Source organism: Ciconia boyciana, chromosome 18 (assembly GCF_034638445.1).
Source record: "Ciconia boyciana chromosome 18, ASM3463844v1, whole genome shotgun sequence".
Lineage (NCBI taxonomy): Eukaryota > Metazoa > Chordata > Aves > Ciconiiformes > Ciconiidae > Ciconia > Ciconia boyciana.
This window is the reverse complement of record NC_132951.1, coordinates 7,970,800-7,992,955: the sequence shown is the minus strand read 5'-3', so window position 1 is coordinate 7,992,955 and position 22,156 is coordinate 7,970,800.

Here is a 22,156-nt window from a genome sequence, read left to right as displayed (position 1 = left end):
CTGTGCTAAATGTTAAAAAAGACTGAATAAATCTAAAATCTTCCTTTCCACTTAATCAGCAACATCCTCAGGACTGAACCCCATTTCTCTATCACATCATCCAAACAATGCTTGTTAGGTTCTTTATAATCTTTCAGTGCAAATAAAATTTTCAAAATTTATCCCAAAGGCCATTTGGAGAGACCCTAACCAGCCATATCCTAAAAACGTGGGAATAAGCACCCGCAGCCAACATTAATATGGTACAAATCAGTCTAACTTTACTGATTTTGGTGTATCTGCAAAATGTATATGGGCCGAATATCAACCTCCTTGCTTTTTACAGTTGTTTGCAAAACACCTAGTGCAGTGTAGACATTATTTATAAAACTATTGATTTTTATTATTCATCTTTATGCCTGCCTTGTTCTCTGTCTGCTGGCTGATCACTGTCAGATGTACTAGATTGTACTCATGGATTGGACTGGAGTTGATGGGATTAATTGATTTGATTACATTGAGTGAAATCAGTGAATTTCATGTCAGATAGAATCAATAATCTGAATTACATTAGACAGATGAGCAAACATTGGACAGGATCATTGCTTTGGTTTTCATGGGTTGTTACAGTGGTTGAGATCAGCGGATTGAATTCATCTGTGCGAGATATGGGGACCGGTTCCATTTGAATCGCACTGGTGGGCTCAATAACACCAATTCCTTTTTAACTTGAGTTTTTACTGATCTTTATTATAATAATTATACCTAGCGGCAATCACCCTCTCTGGTACACACAAAAAAAGTTCATTATATGACACAGAGATGAAGTGGCTCATTTTCCCCCTGTTCTAATTTGGTAAATGGTGATTACAGAGGTAGGAGCTTAGCGAAACCCAATGAGCCTTGATACGTTAGTTACATTTTTAGCAAGTCATCTTTACAGAGACCTAACTGCATGTAGCCAAGTAAGATGACAAGTCCAAAACTCTTGCCTGCTGGTAGTGTTATTCTCTCGATTATCCTCCAGCATGTCAAACACTTCCGTGCTGGAAGGACAGCACAAACGGCTATGGCATTGCACATGGCCGTCTTTCTCTTGTCCTTAATCAGAAATGTCGAACTGCTCTCTAATCCCCAAGAGGAAAAAGAATTCATTAGATTTCATCTTTTTTCACTCCTGAATGCTAAGTGTCTCTTCCTTTTTCTCTCTCTTCCTGGGAGAAATGTGTGAGGAACTAATGCTTAGAAAAAATATTATCTTTTCCAATTCCCACATGATGCTGAATTCCATCTTCTGCATGAAACTGCAGTCAAATATCACTGTAACAGAGGGGTAGGATGTTAGCAGCATTTCCTTTCAATTCAGTGATCAAAAATAGATTAGCCACCTCTTTCCTGGCTTAGTGACATAAAAACCATGGGATTGGTCTGCGAAAGTAAAAGGCAGACAGCATTGGCGATGAGAATAAAGTTCAGTGGGTCATGACCGAAGCTGTCATTTGAAAATAAAAGTTCGTTCATATTTTCATATACATAACACCACCAGATTAGGGTGCACAAGACAGAAGTTTTGACAGGAAATCAGGGAGGGTTGAAGAAAGGATTAGAGCCAGAGGCTGGCTTCACCTGTGAAACCCCTTCATGGACAGCTCAAACCTTCTGTATTAATCACACGTTTGTGTTCATCAAGCATTTCTTGTTAAACTGATTTAAGTTTGTACTGAAAAATCTACATTATTGCTAGAAGAAGGGAGCCCACTCTCTTGCTCCTTTCTCTCTTCTGCTTTTCAGATTTTCTTTCTGCCTAAGAAATGAGGCCAGAGACTGAATCCGCAACTGGCATCCCTGCAGCTAAACAGATTTCCACCAGGTCTGGTGCTACCGGAACCATCCCAGACAAGGGGTGGATATGAAGGAAGGACAAGGCTACCCTTCAGGACACCTGCCTTTCTCTTCTTACTCTACCTCACTGCATGGGTGAGTTGTCTAAATTCTCCATGTTATTGCTCAAATACACATACAACAAAGGACATTATGGCAAAGGATGGAAGATAAAAGCAAAATAAAATTATTTGGAAATATAGACAATGTCAGTGTCTGCCCTTGCATCTTTCCTTTACTTAAACTGTGAACTTTTTATTTACAGCTGTAATTTACAGCTGTAACTTATTGTTTATTTACAGAATATTGACTTCATTTTAACTTGGGGAGTCTGATACTTCTATTACGGAAAGTGGTTGCCCGTTGTACTTTATGCACAACTGGACAAGGACATTTCCTGGTCTTTGTCTGGAAGGGCAGACTGGATTGGGCTATTAAAGGACAAGGGAATATGTCTGGTTCAGAATATGAAACACATAGCAATATTCCACTATTTAGCTATTTATACAATGCTCTCCAACCTTATTGAACGCTGAGAGATTGGCTCAGTTTAAAAACACATTAATGCAGAAAGTCAGATTCATATGTTATGCACAAAGAATAGTAAAGCTGCAGCATTCAGCTCAATAATATCTCAGTAAGTCCAACCTGCAACTCGTCAATGTTGCTAGCTGTGTATTGAGACCTAGTGTCTCTCATCCCCTTCCTCCTGCTCTGTATTGCTCTCCCCCTCTCCCTGTCTCCCTGGGAAGGCTGAATCTCATCTGTCTGCAGTTAGCAGAAACCAACATAACTGGACTTGCTGCTGGAACAGAAGAAATATGTGATGTTAACAGCTCATTGAGCTGTGAGATGAACAAGCTGGGTGTTGAAAAGGAAATCCAAGCTAAGAGTACATTTCCAGTGTTAATAAAGCTTTTTCCTTTTGTTGTATATTTCTAAACACTGATTCTAGAGTGGTTGTGATCAGTTTTCTTCCAGAACTAGACAACAGGACAAATTTAAGCTATCTTGGACTCATTTATCCTTGCTAAATGATAGCTCTTACTGCTGCATTAGGAGATCTGTCTCCTCCTCCATCTTTTGTTAAAAATTTTATCATGTCTACAGCTGTTATTGCCTTTTGCAACAAAGTCTTCTACAACAATTTTGAGTCTGTCTCACCTGTGTCCCCCTTTAAACATGAAGCGATAAGCCGGAAAGCAAGACATGAATTTACTAGGAAGAGAAGCAAGACTGCTTTCAAGTCAGAGGAAGATGAAGCAGTATCTCTTCTGATACGTGAAGGCACTTCGCTCTTTTACATGAAGACAGTGTTTTTGGGACCCAGACTTGTTGCTGATGATGGAGAAGACTTCATACAAGAGCAACCATGAAGACATGTGGAAAAGACACAAGGAGCTGGGTTTATGCTGTGAGATAGTAACAGGGAAAAACCCACATGGGTGAAGTTTTCCTTGAAGGCCATGGTTTTCTTCAGAATGTGGTGGAAAATACTTTCTCCCCCTTTATTTCCAACCACTGAGGCATTACTATAAAAGCCATGTTATTTCCACCTTTTTAGAGAATTAGCATAGGTAATGCAGGTGGGGGTGTGAGTTACTATTGCCAGATGTTTTTGCTCTCACTCTATGTAAGCAGATGTTGCATCCAGGCTGCTCTGTGCTATTCTTGGCAGGAGCTAACTCAAATAAAACTTTGCACTACACTTTTAGATGGAGAAGGGTTTCGGTTGAGTTTTTTTAGGAGCATTATGTGTAGCAGTTGCATAGCCTGAAATGATTTAGAGATCATCTATGTTACAGTAAGACCATTTGGCGTTTACTTTCATGAGCCACAATGGAGACCTCATGCTGTAGTCAGGTTTGTCTTGAATTTGTGTTTCACTGTCACAAAGACATCATCATCTGCTTTTGCTTCTGAGTTTTATCTTTTGCTCAAGAGAGGAGTACCATATATTATTCACATCGCATTAGTGTTCACAACATGTGAGGTGCTGGACAAATGCATTATAAGAAAACAGTCCCTGCTGTGAAGAGTTTACAGCCTAGGCAGAAAAAGCAGATGAAATTTAGAGGAAAAGAGATGTAACATAAAAACAAAATGAGATAAGAGAACATTCAAGGTGTCATGATTAACAGATGTGTTGTTAATTCTTTTTTTTAATATTTCATTTTATTGGCAGAGGTGGTTGAAAATTTTTCAAAACTCTCCCTCCTTCTGCTAAAAATGTTTACTGTAGAAACATAAAACTGGGTTTTGCTCTGTCTTTTGAATTGAATTTTGATTTTCAGAAATGCTTTTCATCTTTTGAAAACTCAACTGCAGAAGGGCTTTATTAAACTCTATTTTCCAAAAATCACATGTTGGATTTGTCTTTAAAAAGAAGAAGCCAAAAACAATTCACTCAGAATTATACTCTCCATAAAAAAATCTCCTTCCTTCTCTTACAATAATTCCACATTTGGTGCAGCACTGACACCAGGTACCATGTCATATGCTCACATCCTTCAACTTGTATGTCATCATTGCCTTGTGTTCATCCCCTGGTCACCTCCAGACACATCTGCCAGGTATCTCTGTGCTTTATTTTGGCTATTTTTGGTCCTCATGGTGGGTAATCACTACCACACCTACAGCAGCTTTCTCCTATTTTGAAAACATCTTTTGCCTGTGAAAGACCAGTTCACACATAGTAACTGGGCTTCTTCCAGGCCTGCTTTTGCCAACCACAAATCTGCTTTCCACCTTGCAGGAGGGCAAAAATATCTTTCTTCTTGCAGAAATACTGGCCACCATTTTCTGTAATGCAGGTCCACCCACTACCATGCCATCTAACCTACCCTGGGCTGCCCTACGCAAAGGGAAGGTTGGCTAGCAGTAACAGGGAGGGCAACAAGGATCCACACCCAGCAAAACCCTCCTTTGTAATAACTCTCCTCCCTAATCCCATAGAGAAAGACAAGGATTCTGCTCTGGCCGTGTGACTCCTCCTGTCCCCTCAATTCTCCTTTCACAGGCTTTGTTAAACTCCTTCCAATCCTTATTATTTCTCACCCCTCCAGGGAGTTTTCCTGCTCTTTCTCCTCTGAAACGTGCCCTGAAGGTTGACACCAGCCCTGCTGTGAGCTTTCTGGGGTGATCACCCATTAGCCTCTCAAACAGAGCTGGAGTTTGGTTTCCACCAGCCATTTCTGAAATTTTCTTCTGACTTACCTGCAAAAACCACAGACCTGGCAGCTCAGACGTTCAGCTGCCCAGCAGATTGCGCAGTCATTTACACCAGCGGGGCATACAACTACCAACTCAGAACAGGAATGTCCTGCCCCAGCCTTGCACTCATTTGTAGTGGTGCAAACCGTTCCAGAGCACACAGGAGTACTAAGCCACGGTGCTTAATAGCAACAATCTCATTTCACTGTTTAAGTCTCCTGTTTAATTCCTCTCCAGCCCTAGTCTCACTCCCAGCACAGCTCCAGCCTGCTTTAACCAACAGGAGATGTACCACTCCCTACCCATCACCAGAGCAGAGCTGCACATCCTTTGGTTGCATACAGCATACTTATTTTTGTATCTTTCCAGCCTGCTCACCAGTCATGAGGGATTTGCTGGCTCTTTTGCTGGATGCACTCCACAACATACTTCCATCATCTACAGAAATATGAGTTTACCTGATACTGGCTCTTGGAGGATCTCCTATCTCATGAAGACTACAAACATGTTTCTCTTATCGTAAGCCTGCACATTTATCACCAAAAGTTCAGAGCAAGCTAGTAGCTTTGTAGGTGGAAAATTGTCCATTTAACTATGGGATTTTAGTTGGCTTTTTCTAGCAGGTCTTTTTTATTAGCAGCTCATCTTCAGTGAGTCCTTGAATCGTACAATTGCCTTTGTGAAACTACAGCAGAGAACATCCTTATTTTATTTTCCTCACTGCCTTTCAGTTCAGTAGCAACATCCTTGAGGTGTCCTGTAAAATCCTGAAACATGGAAGCAATAGCCTGTGTTTGTGCCTAGACAGGAGATGGCAAGTCCAAGCGCACAGTCGCTTTGATGTGATTTTTTAGGAGCAGGGATTATATTGCCAGTGCTAACAGGCTCTTTTTAGGCTATTCATATTTCATTGAAACCAAGCAGACTACATCACTGTAAGAAGTGGGGGAGAACCACTGTTTTGTGTCATGTCACAGAGCTGAGTACAGACAGAGAGGGGGGAGCTGGGCAGGCACTGAGTATTCTGTTTCATGGGAAACTCCCTTTAGAGGAAAACAAATATATTCAGAAGCAGATGAGGTCCTCTGGTGTCATTTTTTAATTCCCTTTCAATGAAATGTCACAGCCAAAATGTTTTCAGTTGGTCAGAATGTTTTATTTTGAACAAGGAGGCATAACGTCTTCTGAGTTTAATGCTAACCTTAATTCTTTTTATGTTTTAATGTTTAAATCATTTGGATTCAGAAATTCCACCTTTTTTATTCCAAAAAAGATCAAAAAGTCTTTCTATATATTAAAATGTCCACATGAAAATCACAGCTACAGTCCGTCATCTTTCCCTGCATCCCTTTGTGCCGCTGAGGAATCAGTAACTGGTGGATTTCCTAGGTGTGATTCTGCCATTCACGTAGCAGATGGTAGCTGGTTTTTATGTTTACTGTACGCTGTATGTTCTGCTTTGTTAAAAGGGAATGGCTGGGTAGCAAGGACAAAGTCCTTTGCCCATCTTGCTGCAGCATCGTGCTTTGGATGGCGAGGAACCTGCACCATCCGTAAGGGCAATAGTGCTTCCCAGGTGTGAGAGGGGCCTGAGTGCTGCAGGGAATCTTCTTAGTGGGAGGAGCGGCACGAGTGGAGTTAGCTGCAACTGAAGAAGCTCCTAACAGTGAGCGTTAGCCTGAAGGAAGTCCACTTCCAAACTATTTTAAGCTGTCTCACTCCAAAAAATTCCAGGTTGGGTTCAAATAAAATGTAGCTCTGGTGTTTAAACGTCCTTTGGCTTTCTTGGTGTGTTCACATGAAGGAAAAGGTGCTGTTCAGTCTGCTTTAGGATCTGGCCAGCTTCAGTCCCACCACCAGTCAGCTCCACGTCCCTGCTCCACCCTCGTTGCTCTGACGGTGAGTTTTTCCTAGTTGTATTTCTCACCTGATGCTGTTTGGGTTTGGCAGCACACTCACGTTAGTAAAACTGGCATCTGTTTAAATCGCTGCTCTGTTTTATCCTCTCCAAAGGAGTGCAGTAGAGGAATTTTGCGTTTTCAGGTTCCTGGGTGTCACAGTAGGCTATTGTTCGGGTGCTAGTTTCCTATTTGTTACCAACAGCTCAATTTTCTGCTTCAACTGAGGTATGTTTGCAGGGCATTGTGGCTGGTCTTTCTTTGCTTTGTTTTCTACCAGATTTCTAGATTTTCTTTCCTTGCCTCTCCTCCAGCTTATTGAATTCCTGTTGATATGAAACAGACTTCACCATCTCAGCTGTTTTTCTCTCTAAGCTTTTAAATGTCTCCACTGTCACCTCTGGCTTTGGTTCTCAGACTTACTTCTCTAGGCTATTTTCACAATTTATTGTTGATTATTGTTGCCACTTTTAGTGTAACATTTACTTTCAGATATAAACTCGGGTTTCACATTCAGAAAAGATTTCTATTGGAAAAATGAAAAAGCTATTCAAATGTAAAACTTGCTGAAATAAATCATAGAATAATAAAAAAAAAAGTGTTGAAGATGTTCTTCAACACTTTTTAATATAAATATACTTAAAGGAACAGGTGACATTCCAGGGAACTATCAGCAGCTGGAAAATCCACCAGCAGCAAGCTCAGGGGAAGCAAGCTCTGCTGCTTTAAGAATGAGGTAGCTATTTTTCTCCAGAGCATAAATCTATAGATTATAGTTATTGCTTGACAACCTGCCACTAATTAAATTATAAATGACATGACAAGAAAGAAACACTTTAAAATCACTGGATAACTTTTTGGGACACTTTTAGTACATTTCATCTCTGCTCCATTTTCTGAAGCAAAGTGACATCTCCCAGTGTTTATATTTAAAGTAAATTGAACCAATGAAGAATCTGACACATCTCCCTACATGGGAAACAAGGGTGATTGCCGAAGGAGCTGCAGGAGTCTCTGCTAACAGCCTGGGCTCATTCCTCATTTCCCTGTTCAGTAACTCTGCCTGGACTGGCCATAGTCCCTCCATGAGCTGCAGCTGACTTAACAGGTGGGGGAACCTTCTGCAAGCGGGAAGAGAGTTGCTGCTCTTTGTCAACCATCTCATGCTGGAGGAGAAATAGCCCTGTGCCTGACAAATGGATGATCCACTAAAGGGCTTGCAGTTCCATGACATTAACCACTGCACATGGCAGAGGCCATAACAAAGCTTCAGCTTCAATTAACACGGGCTAAGCCCAGAAAGATTTACTTTTCTCATGTCCACCAGTGAGGTCCATTGCCTTTGGCAGAGATAGTCCGTACTCACATCAGTTCTGAAACATCTCTGTATTCATCTTCCTGATACCCATTTCAATGAGTTTCATGCAATGCTATACATTGCCCAGGTTTGCTTTCTAGCTCTGTGCTCCAGGTCATTCGGAGCTTCACTTATGCTGCTGCATGCAAGGAAACAACATGGCTTTTGTGTGCCAGTACCTCACCAGAACCCATGTCCCATCTCTGGCTGCTTGCAGAGCCATGTGTCACCCTGCAGATAATTAGCTGATAAAGCAGATTCATTGCCTCCCTTTTTCCACCGGAAAACGACATAAATCATAGCAGATTTTTTTCTTTGATAACTTAATGCTGCAGATGTGAAGTGTTTGGGGATGAATAGGATTCAGTGTTTGTTAATGAGAGTTTAATGTCTTCATCTTCTGCATTAAACTCCAGTTAATTAATATTCATTCAATTACAAAATGTAAAAATAAATTATACAAAATTAAGCTTTACACAGGAAGCAAGTGACCTCATTTCTACTGTTTTCAGGTGCTAATTAGATTAGCCTCTTTCCTATAAAGGGGGAAGCACCGAGCCCTGCTAGCTCTAAAGGGGAGCCTTGCAGTTGGTTGCAAGATCTTCTCACCTGGGAGTCACTGGTTTCAGTCTGCCCTGAGCTGGTGGAGACCAAAAACTACAGCCAGGTAAAGCGCAATGATAGTCGTCTTAGTCTGGAAAGCTTGCTGGTCAGTGGAAAGTCTCTCTTTGATGGAATATTGATGTTTTTATGGAGCTGGGTGTTGCTGGGAGAGAAGGATATGTGCTCAGCTGGTGACAAACTAGGAGGAGTTGTATGAAGTCTTGGTTCTGGTCTGGTTCTGCCTGCTGGCTTTGGTTGAGAGATTCTTCCTCCCTTTGTTGCCTTCCCCCACCCCACCCCCTGAAAGGATTGTCTAAACTTAGCGTCCTTTAGGAAATGCAATACATAGTGCTCTTTTGGAGTTGAGTGTCTTTGACTTAGAGAGAAGATGTAGTCCTCTGGGATAAAAAGGTGGTCTGACTTAGGCAAGGTTAAAGGCAGGATAAAGCAAGCCAGCCTGAGCTGTCTTTATACAGATAGACCACAGGGGTCCTAAACAATCACTATTACCAGCTTATCTAATGTGACTTTGAAGTTGTCCTTGCTTTGAGCCAGGGGTTGTACCAGATGACCTGCAGAGGTCCTTCCGACTTCAATTACTCTATAATATTATGTTCCTTCTGCTTACTTAGATCCTGAAGCCATACTTGTCTTCTGTTGCAGAAATACTGTAAAAGGCAGTGAGAGCCAGTAGAAAACTCAGACTCCTTAAAGACCTGCTGCAGATTATTGCATACTGTGCTGGGGGTGGGGAAGGGAGTAGGGGGCATAAAGGTTTTATGCTGTTACCTGTTTTATAGTGTATCATCCATCACTCTCTTCTTAATCTGGTACTTTCCAGTAGCCCAAAATAGCAATTCACTTTTAAAATGGGGGGGGCACGTCTGTGTGAATAAAACTCAGAGGTTATATCTTATCTTTGGAGACTGTCAAAAGGAGAAAACACCATTGGATAAGGATGGTTCAATTACTAAGTGTTTGGGGAATTGGTTTTGTGTGTACTGTTAAGAGGAGTCAAAAGTAGTACAGACTACCAGTGACACTGCAGTGAGATTGCTTGTGATGATAATTACTTCTTGCAAAGGAAGAGGGTATAATAAAGTGATAAATACTTTAGAACAATTTAAAAAAAAAAAAGTTGCAACACCACTGACACAGAGATGTGAGACCCAATTGTGTTTCATTATGTCGTCTCATCCTGGAGAGAAATGGGATTATTCTTAGTGTGAAACTTCTTATTTGACTCAGGTCATCATAAAGACATAGTGATTTGCAAAGGATACGCAAATGGACTACAGCGTTGCAGCCACAGGCACCTTGGCAGAAAGGAGGATATTTCATGGAAGGGAGGTCAACGATGGACAGCTTTTCCTTTGCTGTCTCATCCTGCTGTGGCCCTTTATGATAGAACACAATAACTCTACCATGGTTTGCCCTGTTGTGAATTCCTATGAAGACTGCCATCCCACTGCCTTTTTTCTCTTCTACTGCTTCTGTATCTTTCTCTTGTTCTCTCTGCTACACCTCCTCATTAGCTGAAATATCTTACTCTTCAGAACCTGTGCTTGGTTTCAAGCCAGATTCCTGCTTTTCTTGGCTCATTCCAGCTATCACAATAGTTGGCGCCAACTGTTAGGGCTGTGCTTAGGGCCCCAATTCAGGATATTGCTTATGAGAGATGTTGAGGTACTTATTTGTCTGGTGTAGGCAATGCTGAGAGGCATGGGCTGCTGTAGTGATTCACTGGAGTGCTTTGTATTCCTCGGTGTCACTCAGGCTGTCTTAACTTACTGTGTCCTACTAAGCTGCAAGGGAGGAGGGAGGCCCCCAGGCATCAGGTTTATAGAGTTGTTTGGGTGTATGATATTCTCCTGATCACAATACTACTGTGCCGCAAAGCACTTCTGCACATCCTTAACTCGTAATGCATGCTTCAGGTCTCTTGAAGTCAATAAGATCTGGTTCTGTGTGCTGAAGTGCTTTGCTGAATTGACGTGCTTGTCTTGAGTCCTGAAGCTATTCATCTCTCTGGACCTGGTGCTGTTAGTAATTAGTCCTGGTCCTGGCTTGGAGATGAGCTCCAGGCACTTGGGAGATTGGCAAGGCTGTAACAAGGCTGATCTCATTAAAGGGTTAAAAAATAGAGCACACTTTCCAAGGTTATTGGATTATCCTTGGTTGAACTCGTGGGCAAAGGGCAGGACATTCCTCATCAATTGTTTTCTGCTGTAACCAAGAAAATATGATTGTCCACCCACAAAACCTCCTTGCTGAGGGGGAGGTAGAAGCCTTTGGGAGATCAGAGACCTTACCCTGCATGCTCTGTTTTCCAGGAAAGCTTTTCATTACTGAAGTAATGTCTGTTTGAGCAGAGAGCTAACAAACACACTGCACCTCTTAACATCACAGCTCTGCAGGTTAGGTTTCTCCCTAACATTATAGGTTTTCCTACAATATAATCCAGACAGTGTCTGTCTCTTCTTCTGTGATAATTGGGGAAAACTGGTAGGTGTGGGTCTGTCAAAAAAGGAGACCAGCCTCATATTCCCCACCCCAACCCACTGCTGAGTCAAGAAGTGTTTACACTTGACAAGATTAATCTCACCAGCTATTTGAAGACTTTACTGAAGTCTTTCATTTCACTGCTCACTCAGGCTGCTCAGGAAGATTAGAATGATTGCTGATGGCTTTGCAAACTGCTCCAGTGGACACTGAGTAAATATTTTAGGAAGTACAGCTGCAAAACACTCCAAATCCAGCCCTTTCAATGACAAGCCTTACCTAACCAGCCCAGAAGGGGAAACACCAAACCCTTGACCACAAATCCTCCTTCTTATCCTTCCAATAAGGACTACAGTCATGCTCAGATACCTCACAGCAGCATACCCTGATTTGGTAGTGTTTTCTGTACTGTGCCTCTGGGCAAAAATTGGGCAAACATGAGGTCAGAAGCTAGGCATGTACCTGGGCCTCAACCCACATGCTTGGTGTCAGTTTGGGATTAATCTTTCTGGAATGTTGAAGACTTTTTTTACTTAATCCAGTAAAAATATTTGGAGATACCTATGCTTCTTATTCTTTCTGATTATTAGAAATTTATTAATGAGTGATAGGTCTTGTGAGTTAATCATGTACATTAAATGAGCTACCAACCAACCAGCTACATATTTCTGCCCAGCAGCCGTGATATTCAGGGTAGATGAGAAGGGATGGATATCCCACTTCAATTTGGGTTTTGTGGGTTTTGGTTGTTGGTTGGTTTTTGTTTGATTTTTGGCTTTTTTTAAGAATCTGGGTTGTAAGTATGGAAGGGCTCCTGAGAGTACCTCATGCTCTAGTTGTTTACCTACTCAACTGAGTTTGAGCTTTATACTTGAACTAAATCTTTCAAACCTTAATTTAGTATGGACTGTCTCAACAGCAAAGCTAGTAGAGGCTTTGCTGTTGGGGCCAAGGCTCTGGGCAGAAATTCAGAGAAGGCAACCCTCAAGCATAGCGGGCAGTTTCTAGGCTTTGGGAAACGAATATAATATTGCCTGTTAGCCCAGGGGAGATCCCATCCCTGTGTTTCTTCCGTGCTTTCTCAATGGGATTCAAATGTGGCGGAGATCTCATTTTAAACGTTCTGAAGGAAAGCCAACTGCTTTACAAACTCTGGTAGCTTCCACAAAACTAGCTGGCATCTATGACTATATCTGAACAGATCTAAGATTTGTCCAAAAGTAAATAATTGGGTTTTTTCCATATGAATCTTGGACTGTACTGAAAATTAAAATCACTCCTTATTACACTTTTAGAGCTTTGCATGATTTCCATATGTTTAAAAGGGCTGTACTACCCTTCAGTTAAGGTGTCCCCTCACCTCTTTCCATTTCACAGGTGAAAAGATGGGTTTTATACTCTAGCTCCGAGGTCTGAATAAGAGGTAGCTCTGCTGAATTAAATGACCTGACTCCTGGTGTGCTATGTCTCCACAAGTCAGTTCTGCTTATTTCTTTTTGCATCTATTGCTTCCTCAAGCACACATGCACTAATGATACTGGTAATGGCAAAAATTTTATGCTCATTTTATATTTATCTCTGTTTCCTTGGCTTCTGTCCAGTCTGAAAAGTCCCACTAAAAAAAAATAAAATAAAAGCTGTTGTGTCTGAACTGATTATAGGCCATCAGACTTGATGTCCCTTTCAAACTATGACCAGTCTTCAGGGATGGACAGATCTGTGTTCCTATCTGATGCTGATGGGTCATGCATTCCTACAAGAGAAAATAGGGGGAGGGCAGGCTCTGAAGCTTGCTTTTTTCATTGGGTGAAGGGGACATTTTCTAAATGGGATTTTATTACAGTGACAGTTCTGAGTGTGAATCACCCCATTTATGTGATATTTCCAGCATCTCCACCAATTATGGCCACCTTTGCCATGAAGAACAAGGAAATTAACAGTAGCTAATGGACTGACAAAGCTTTCAGTGCCAAGTTGCTGGCATATGACAAGGCAGATCAGTCCCCGCCTGCCTCTTTTCTTATTTTCTTCACTGTCAGATATTTATTGTAATAGTTGAAAGGCAGCATTTAGCTAGTGTAGCACTTTCTATTTAAGGTGCTGTGCAGAACAGGCCATTCCACAGATAAAGGGAAAAGTATGTTTGAGGATGATATTGGGACTGAAATGGAAATTGCCTTAAATTGGGTTGGCGAGCATCCTTACTATTCATTGGGATGATTTAAGTACCTCTTTTAGAAAAGAGAAAAAAGTAAAAGGGAGGAGGGGGGGAATATTCTAAAACTGAAACTGTTCTCTGCTCACTCATTAAATAAATTCATAACCCAGCAATGCCTCGGGGAGTCTTCCTTGCAGCAACCTCCAGCCCAGCCAGGTTGCAGAAGGAGTCTAGGGGTGGTCTGTCTGAGAGCAGGTCTATTTGGATCAGCTTCTTAGAGGGCTTCTGCAGAGAGCATCCTTAGGGGGAATATTTGCTGAATTTGAGGACTGGTAATAGCTAAGGAAGAGATCGTGTCCTTTGCCTCAACTTCTGTGTGCAAGTGCTCCAAGAGGCAGGAGAACTGTCTGGTATAGGATTCATGTGGGACTGTCCTGTATTTATGGAGGATATAGCAGATTCTATAGTACATGCTATTGTGTGATCCACTTTTGTGGAGCAATTTGTAAGCTGCTTAAGAAGCTACTAAAAATATGAGCAGTCCAGGATACTTCCGGACTGATTAATCTGCCGCCTTGCTGCAGGGTTCCCAAGAAATTAACATATCCTTTCCCTTTCCAGTCATTGTTGGTGTTTCCATGGTGGGTGCTTCAGGATTTTCATTACAATACCAGAAAGGACTATTACAGCAGACACTGGCTTTTTCCATGGTCTCCATTGTAGGACTTTACCTGATGAGTCCACAACAAGCCTTTGATAGTATCAGACTCCTAAACACTGGCATCTCATGCCCCTATTTAGAACCTAAGATTCCTGAAGCAGTTTTTCAGGTGTATATGCCAGAATTACATGTCACACTTTTGAATTGCAACCAGTTTGGAGAAGTACATTATTGCAGGTGCTGTGGGGCAGTGATACTGTCCCAACATTCAGAGCAGAAAATAAGGAACTACAGTATCTAACTGCAAATGAGCAAGGACTGTGCTTATCGAAGTGTAATTACCCTGATCTGTGACCTTGAGGGAGCTGAGGCTCTGATAAGAAGCCCCTGGGAAGGGTACTCTCCTGTCAGACTGAGAACATGCACAGAGATTAGCTTCTGCTGTTATCCTAGTTTCTCCTTTATTTCTTCCTCCTTTTTTCCTTTTTACTGTATAAAAAAGCTTTGTGAGGTTTGTGCCTTTTAAGCTTCCTGGGCAGCAGTCTGAAGAAAATCACTTTCACATCCTTTTTCTGGCAGGGTCTTGGACATTTCTGGGTTCCTCTCCGATGAACCGTGGGCAGCTGTAGTGTCCTAGTGTCACCTGTGGTGGTCTGCTCTTGACAAAACTTTATAGTTCAGTATACTCATATTCCCAGTAGCCATTAGTTCTGCAGCTTGAGTATCATTTGATGGGCTGATGGTGTTTAGAGGCCTGAAGACACAGTGTATGAATAGCACTGAAGGCAAAACTGAGACGATGGTTTCCTCTTGGGCATGTGGGTCTTCACACCCTGCTGAAAGCCCTTTAATGGTTTAGTTCAGACATAGGTTTAACTCTACCCTCTCCATCTCTAAGTAAAACCAGATACAACACTTGCACTCCAAGCCATGCAAGACAAGATGCCTCCTCAGCTGCCCAGCTTCTCCACAGCAAACTAGAGATGCATCCCACCTATTCTATATCATTTTACACTTCAAATAGCCCCTTCCATCTCAAAGCATACTTACAAACAATATCCTGCCAGTCCCATGAGGAAGGACTTGAATAATGCAGAGCGGAGGCAGTGTCTATGCTTGGCAAGTAGTGTGGCCCTATAGGAACACCTGTTGAGAACAAAATACTTGATGCAAAGGACCAGTGTCCATGCTATAAGCATTTAAGGGGACTTACTTTAGGCTACCTCTGGCCTGGTCCCAAAGCCTGACTGTTAATTAGTGTTCAGAGTGCATTAGGAACATGCCTCATCCAAAAGTAATTCAGTTCATGTGCACCAAGCCTGCTTCATCATGTGAGCTGAAGTGTAGTAAAGAGGTAGATTTGATATTCAAAAGGGTGGGTTTGGTCTGATATAGGTGCAGTCACACAGGCAATGTAAAATTGTGAAAATTTGCTCTGCAGATTTAGGCAGAGCTATGAACAGGACCAGGCAGCCTTGTCTTCTGCTCTTCTCTCTCAGATGGTAGATAATACTCAGTGCATCCCCAGAATGGACAGTACTTCATGGTTCATGTATGTTCCCTTCCAATTGGGTCTAAAATATCTAAATGTCTGGCTGGGTCTAAACAAAATTAACTCTATGGTATGGGCCCATGGTGGGGGCTAGAGATGAGCTAGGAAAAAGCAGTTTGGTTTTCATATAAATAAAAATATATGCACCATATCAAGAGAAGATAGAAAACCTTCCATTGCAGCTTTTTCTGGGAATGCCATTTACAAGCATTTGTCAGAAGATTACTTTGTTTTGTGTCTGGAAACTGTTCATTATAAAAAAAATAAAATGCTATGAAAAGTATTGGACCTGAGGCAGATCCAGATACCTCTGAGGCTGAGTAAAATTCAAGTCCATAGTTTCAGTTTTGAAATGAGGGTATATAGATAGGGTCCTGGATCTTCCTGTCATTGTAACATATTCTGTTGCCCAAAAAGAACTCAAGTTACCAGAAAAAGAATTGGCAAGTATATCACAAGAAGCTGTGCAGAACTGCTTTTTTGTGTGTGTTCCTTCTAGCATCTCTGTGGAAACCACATGGGTACGATTCAGTTTTAAATAACCATGCCTGCTAACCATATATAAATGAGCAAAGCCTAGATACAGATGTACACTGCTCACATAAGTTGGCTTCTGTATTAGGAAACAGATGTGTTCCTTGTAGGCTTCCTAGGTTATTTAAATATCCAATGCCACTGTATTACATACAGCCTTGACATGGTTATTTTACACTACACTATTGCTTCTCTAAAATGCTAAAAACAGTGCTATGGCCTCCCATGTTAAGATTGGCATGTACATGTTATTTCCAACAGGATAATAATTTAATATCCCATTGGAGCAGTTCAAGAGGGGCTATTCTGGGAAAGGAGAGGGTAGAAGTTTATTCCATCTCACCTGCATCACCTTGCGATGTGGCTTCATTTACACTTGGTTGCCTGTACTTCCCAAAGGCTCGCACTGATTTGTTCCAAGGATCCTGCATTCATTTATAGAAAACTTCTGGAAAGTTGAAACCAGAGGAGACTCTTTCCACAAAGACTCTGTCTGCATTTGAGGGTCCTCAGCTGAGGACCTTTCCTTTCTGTGGTCTCATGCTCATAGGGAACAAGCTCAGAGCCGCCTCCTTGAGGGTTATTTATCAGTCTCAGGAGATTCATTTGCTTTAGGGCCTTTAGGAACATCTCTCCTTTCTCTGAGGTTTGTATGTAGAGCTTTAGGGATGTAGTCTTAGCAAGCCAACACACGCCCTGAGGGTCCTGAGCTCATCCTGGCCACTGCTGCGCTAAGAATATTGCCGCAAGTGGTGTGCTGGCTGCTCTTGAATCCAATGTCAGCAATATGAATTAACAATGTCCTGGTAAATCTCAAACCAAAACTGCAACTTTCATTTTGCTGCTAATTGTTTGGAGTTCTTTGAACTCACGTCTGTGGATGGCACTTAAAACTGCCTCTGCCTGGTATTCCTCGTAAACAGATGGAGCGTTTGTTGACGTTTCTGTGACAGCTTGAAAACTTGTCTCCTACCTCTGAGCTGAGCCCTTTCTGCCTTGTCCTCCATCTGCCATCTCATTTTAAAACTAGCAGAACAACTCGAGTGAAGCAATTCCGACTTTTTCCATCTGTGCACAGTTAATTAAGAGGGTAATGAGAGCTCCGAATGAACAAGCCCTGCATTAATTCAAGATATGATTAAGGGAAACATCCAAAAATGAAAAATATATATGTGCCTACATAAATACATTTAAAAAAAAAGTCTGAGTCCCTTTTGTCTGTCCCTGTACTTGCCAGCATTATGGCTATGGATGATTAAAAATATAGGAAAGATGACTATGGAAAACTGAGTCTATATTCTGAACATGAAATCTGTGTATAAGGAGCTCAGAGGTGTAGGGACTACTGTAGCCGAGGCTCTGAATGTTGGGCTCCCTTCTTATAACGTCTGTGCATGTGAAGATGGTGCTTGATAGTGGGAGAAGAAAATGCTGTTTGCTTTTTCTTTGGGTTTGAAAGGTGAGCTACAGAACCAAAGGCATGGAGAGATGCACAAGCCAAAGAATTGCCCCAGCTGAAATTAAGGTAAAACATATGCTTCTCCATGATATCTGCTTTTGCAGCCATCTCTGTGTGTGTTTTCAGCCAGGTAATATGCAATCACATGAATCTACCTTGGGAAATTTTACAGCAAGCCAAGATTGTCTCAGCAGTTACTCAATTAGTAATTCCAGCCTAGGCTGGAAAAAGGGGTATATTGCCTAATTTTGCTCTAGTTAGACTAAAGAGGCGGCAAGAAGCCCAGTCACGGACCCAGCAGTATGAATTGTGTAGGGAGTGAGGCAATCTCCGGTCCTGCGGAGTTTAAAGTCAGGAGAAGCTCAGTGGTTGGGGGAGGATGGGGCTGCAGTAACGTGAGAGGTGAAACAGGACAGGCACGAAGACTTCGAGCAAAGAAGAGAGGGCTGCAGAGCAAAGCAGCAGCCTATGAAGACTATCAGCTTTTCCTCTGTACCTCATGGCTCCCTCCAGTTTCATAGCTTGAATTTTGCTTTACTGGGGGTGGAAAAATGACTGACACTGAAGAGGCTGAATGAATTCCTGTTTGGGTTTTTTCCCCTTCTTGGTTTCTTGCAGCAGCAGGAAACACAGAAAATATTTCTAAACAAAGCCTGAAATTGGCTGTTTGCATTTTGCCTGTGAAATTTCCTGTGGCTCACAAATTGGACTCTCATCCCTTCGCTGCCGGGGAATGCAGATGCATTAGCAGCGACTCGGCAGAAATCTCAGATGCAGCCAGCAGAAAGGGGCTAAGTTCCACCTGCTAAAGGCTTTATTAATTTTAAAAAAATTTCTATGACTCCTGGTGCTCACTCATTGTGAAGCCTGTTGCTTGACAGATGCCACTGAGAATAACCCTTTAGAGCCTGTCCTGTGTGCTGTTTGCCAAAGGAGGGTTTGCACAGCAGCCTGGGAGATGGTAGATTTGAAGAGCTAATGGCATTTACACATGGATCCTGAGGAGACAGCCAGAGTGTAGTGTCCCAGACCAAGTGATTACACAGAGGAACGCAGGGTAGGACATAAGCCATCAAAATACGTATTCATTCTTATTTCTAAAGGATTTCCAGAGTGCTGTAGGAAATGGGGCTGGAAGAGAAATCAAGATATAATCCCCTGCCCCAAAGGAATATCAAAATTGTCACTCCTGTCAGGCATTTGTCTAATCTGTACTCAAAACCTCCCAGAGTGGGGATTTCACACCCTCCCTGGGCCATCTTTTCCAGTGTTTAACTACCCTTGCTGTTAGAAAGTTTATCCTAATGTCTAGTCTGAATCTCCCTGGCTGTAATTTAAGTCCATTACTCCTTGTTCTACCTGACATGGAGACCAAATTTATTCTCCTTTCTGCACAACTGTTTCTGAAAACAGATCTCTTCCAAAAGATATATGTAGAGTTCAGCCTGCAAGGAGGAGCAGGGATGCAAAACACTTGCAAGCATCACCAGTGCACTTTGGAGCATGTCAGGGCTCTCCTTGTTCCTCAAGGTAGTCAATGTTTGTACCCCAACACCACAGCGGGCTGATTTTTGCACTGGTTTGGTGAGGCTGACTGACACAGCGTAAACCAGAATTGGAAAGTGAATTGCCCAGAGAAGTGGGATATCAACCTGGGGTTACAAAACAAAATTCAGCTGTTATACAGTTGTGGTGGGTTGACCTTGGCTGGATGCTAGGTGCCCACCAAGCTGCTCTATCGCTCCTCTCCTCCGCAGGACAAGGTGGGGAGAAAATAAGATAGAAAAAAAACTTGTGGGTCAAAATAAAGGCAGTTTAATAAAGCAAAAGCAAAGGTCACATGTGGAAGCAAAGGAAAACAAAAGATTTATTCTCTACTTCCCATCAGCAGGTGATGTCCAGCCACTTCCCAGGAAGTAGGGCTTCAGTACGCGTAGCGGTTGCTCCAGAAGACAAATGTCATAATAACAAATGCCCCTCCTCTTCCTTTCTCTTAGCTTTTATTGCTGAGCAGAGGTCATATGGTATGGAGTATCCCTTTAGTCAGTTTGGGTCAGCTGTTCTGGCTATGTCCCCTCCCAAGATCTTGCCCACCCCCAGCCTACTGGTGAGGGGGGAACCTTGGCGAGACAGCCTTGATGCTGTGCAAGCACTGCTCAGCAGCAGCCAGCACACTGGTGTGTTAGCAACACCCTTCTAGCTACCAATACAAAGCACAGCACTTTGAGGGCTGCTGTGGGGAAAATTAACTCCATCTCAGCCAGACCCAATACATACAGACCCATACTGCCTGCAATGTGACCTGGGTTTGACAGGCTGGCCTTTAGGAACACCCGATCACTAGGACTTTTTGCATTGAGACCTTCAGCAGTTATCACTGGGAATAAGGACATGCCCTGTGCAGGTATCTAGAGCTGTTATCTTACCCTAGTGGCAAAGATGCCAAATTTAACAGTATCCTGAGACAGTGCATTGCCTTTCTATTGAATGTGCACGTACATATGCATAGAGAGCACACACTAAGCAAAATTGAATTTGTAGTCTGAGGTATGCTTTCTTATATTATTGAAGACTTATACTAAATTGCATAATTATCTCTGTGTGTGTATATATATGTAGGCCAAGTAACAGAAACTTCAGGGTTCTGCTACCTAGAAGAAGTCCTAGACAAAATCTCTGCTTAGGCAGACCAAATACAGGATGGTGTGATGAGCCTGTCCAGCCTCATGGGGTTTATAAGCACACAGACACAGGTAAATATTGACCCAAACACGGCAAATTCCTGGGGTACCTGAACTCCCAACACACGCGATGATCTGTCCCACTGATCAGAGCTTCAGTCAGACTTCAGTTGGTCTAATTTCATGGAAAACAGAATGTTATAAATGGATCTCCTTTTTCCACTGCAGCATGTGCCCTGCTCTGAGATCTAAACCTCTACCACAAACTGCTCCAATGAAACTTCCCAGCTGAGTTTTCAACATTTGAGAAATATCTTTCATAAGGCTTCTGCTTAATGTTCAAACTTTTGGAGGGTTAATCTTCTCATTGCATTTGAACAATAAAATGGACAGGTAGTTTTTGCTCAAATCTGAAGAAAATGAAATTCTTCCCTGGGGTGGGAATTTGTTGTAAGTTTCCATTTAAAAAAAAAAAAAAAATCCCCCCACCTTTCTACCAACTAAGTCTGAAACTCCTTGAAATAAGGGCTAGTAATGGAAGTGCTGACAGTATCTTAACTAGAGCAGCGTGAAAGGAGTGATATAATAGTTTATTTCAGGTAATGCCATGGTGATTTTTAATTTACATAATGTCAAAAATGCAATATGTGAACTTTCTGAAAGCAAAAAAGTGGTGATAAAAACATCTATTTATTCCTCCTGCCTCCTTGCAGAAATGAGAGAATGAACAAAGCCACAAGGAAAAACCTCAAGGCCATGGTATTTGCATGAAGCATGCTACACATAATGTACCCTAGAAGTGTTTGAAAGAGAAGCTGACCCTGTATACTTACTCTTGTCTCAAATCATTTGCTAGTTTAATAGCTTAACATTTGCAAAATGATGTTTAGATTCTTTTCCCTTCCTAGCATTAAAATATAACTGGCATATAGTGAATGTGAGTGATCTGTGGAGGACTTCCAGGTCCCAAAGTCAATTCTCATAACAGTTCAGCATGTCCTAGCTGTGGATGCACAAAACATGTTGCAAATGGAGGGGCCTGTGGGGTCTGAGAGCTTTGCTAGAGTTTGGGGGTTTATAGATTTGGGGGATTTTTAGGGACTTGAAAAAAATAAGATATCTGCTTTTTTTATAATAAATGGTCCTCTTTCCTGGAACAAGGCATCCAAGTGGTGTCCTCTGGTCCCCAGCTGTGCCACCGGGATGAGCTCTAGGTCCAGAGCTGTTACATGTGTTCCTTAACAGACTTCCTTCTGGCTGTGGACAGGACAGACTTTGCCCTGGGAGCTCAGCCATGCCATGTGCTGGTGCATGAAGGCTTTGCCTGAGTGAGTGGCAAGGGGACACTTAGCCTGCTCTCTTGCCCCACTCCCTTGAGCCAGTGGCTATTTGGAGGACCCTAGCTATCTTAATCACAGACTTACTCTGAGGTGATCCTGGAGGTTAGTAATAAGTCTGCTGTCCATCCCAAACCCTGAAATAATTCATTGGTGTTACTAAGAGGTTGCTGTGAACAGAGAAGGATCAACCAGCTCCTTCCTAAAGAAACTAAACAGCAGATCTATAGTACACTTACTGCTCAAAGAAAGTCCTTCTTATTCCAGAGTAACTGTTTAACCATAACCATTATTCTAGAAAAAAATGCAGTTTGGTATAACCATTCCACTAAAATCCCAGT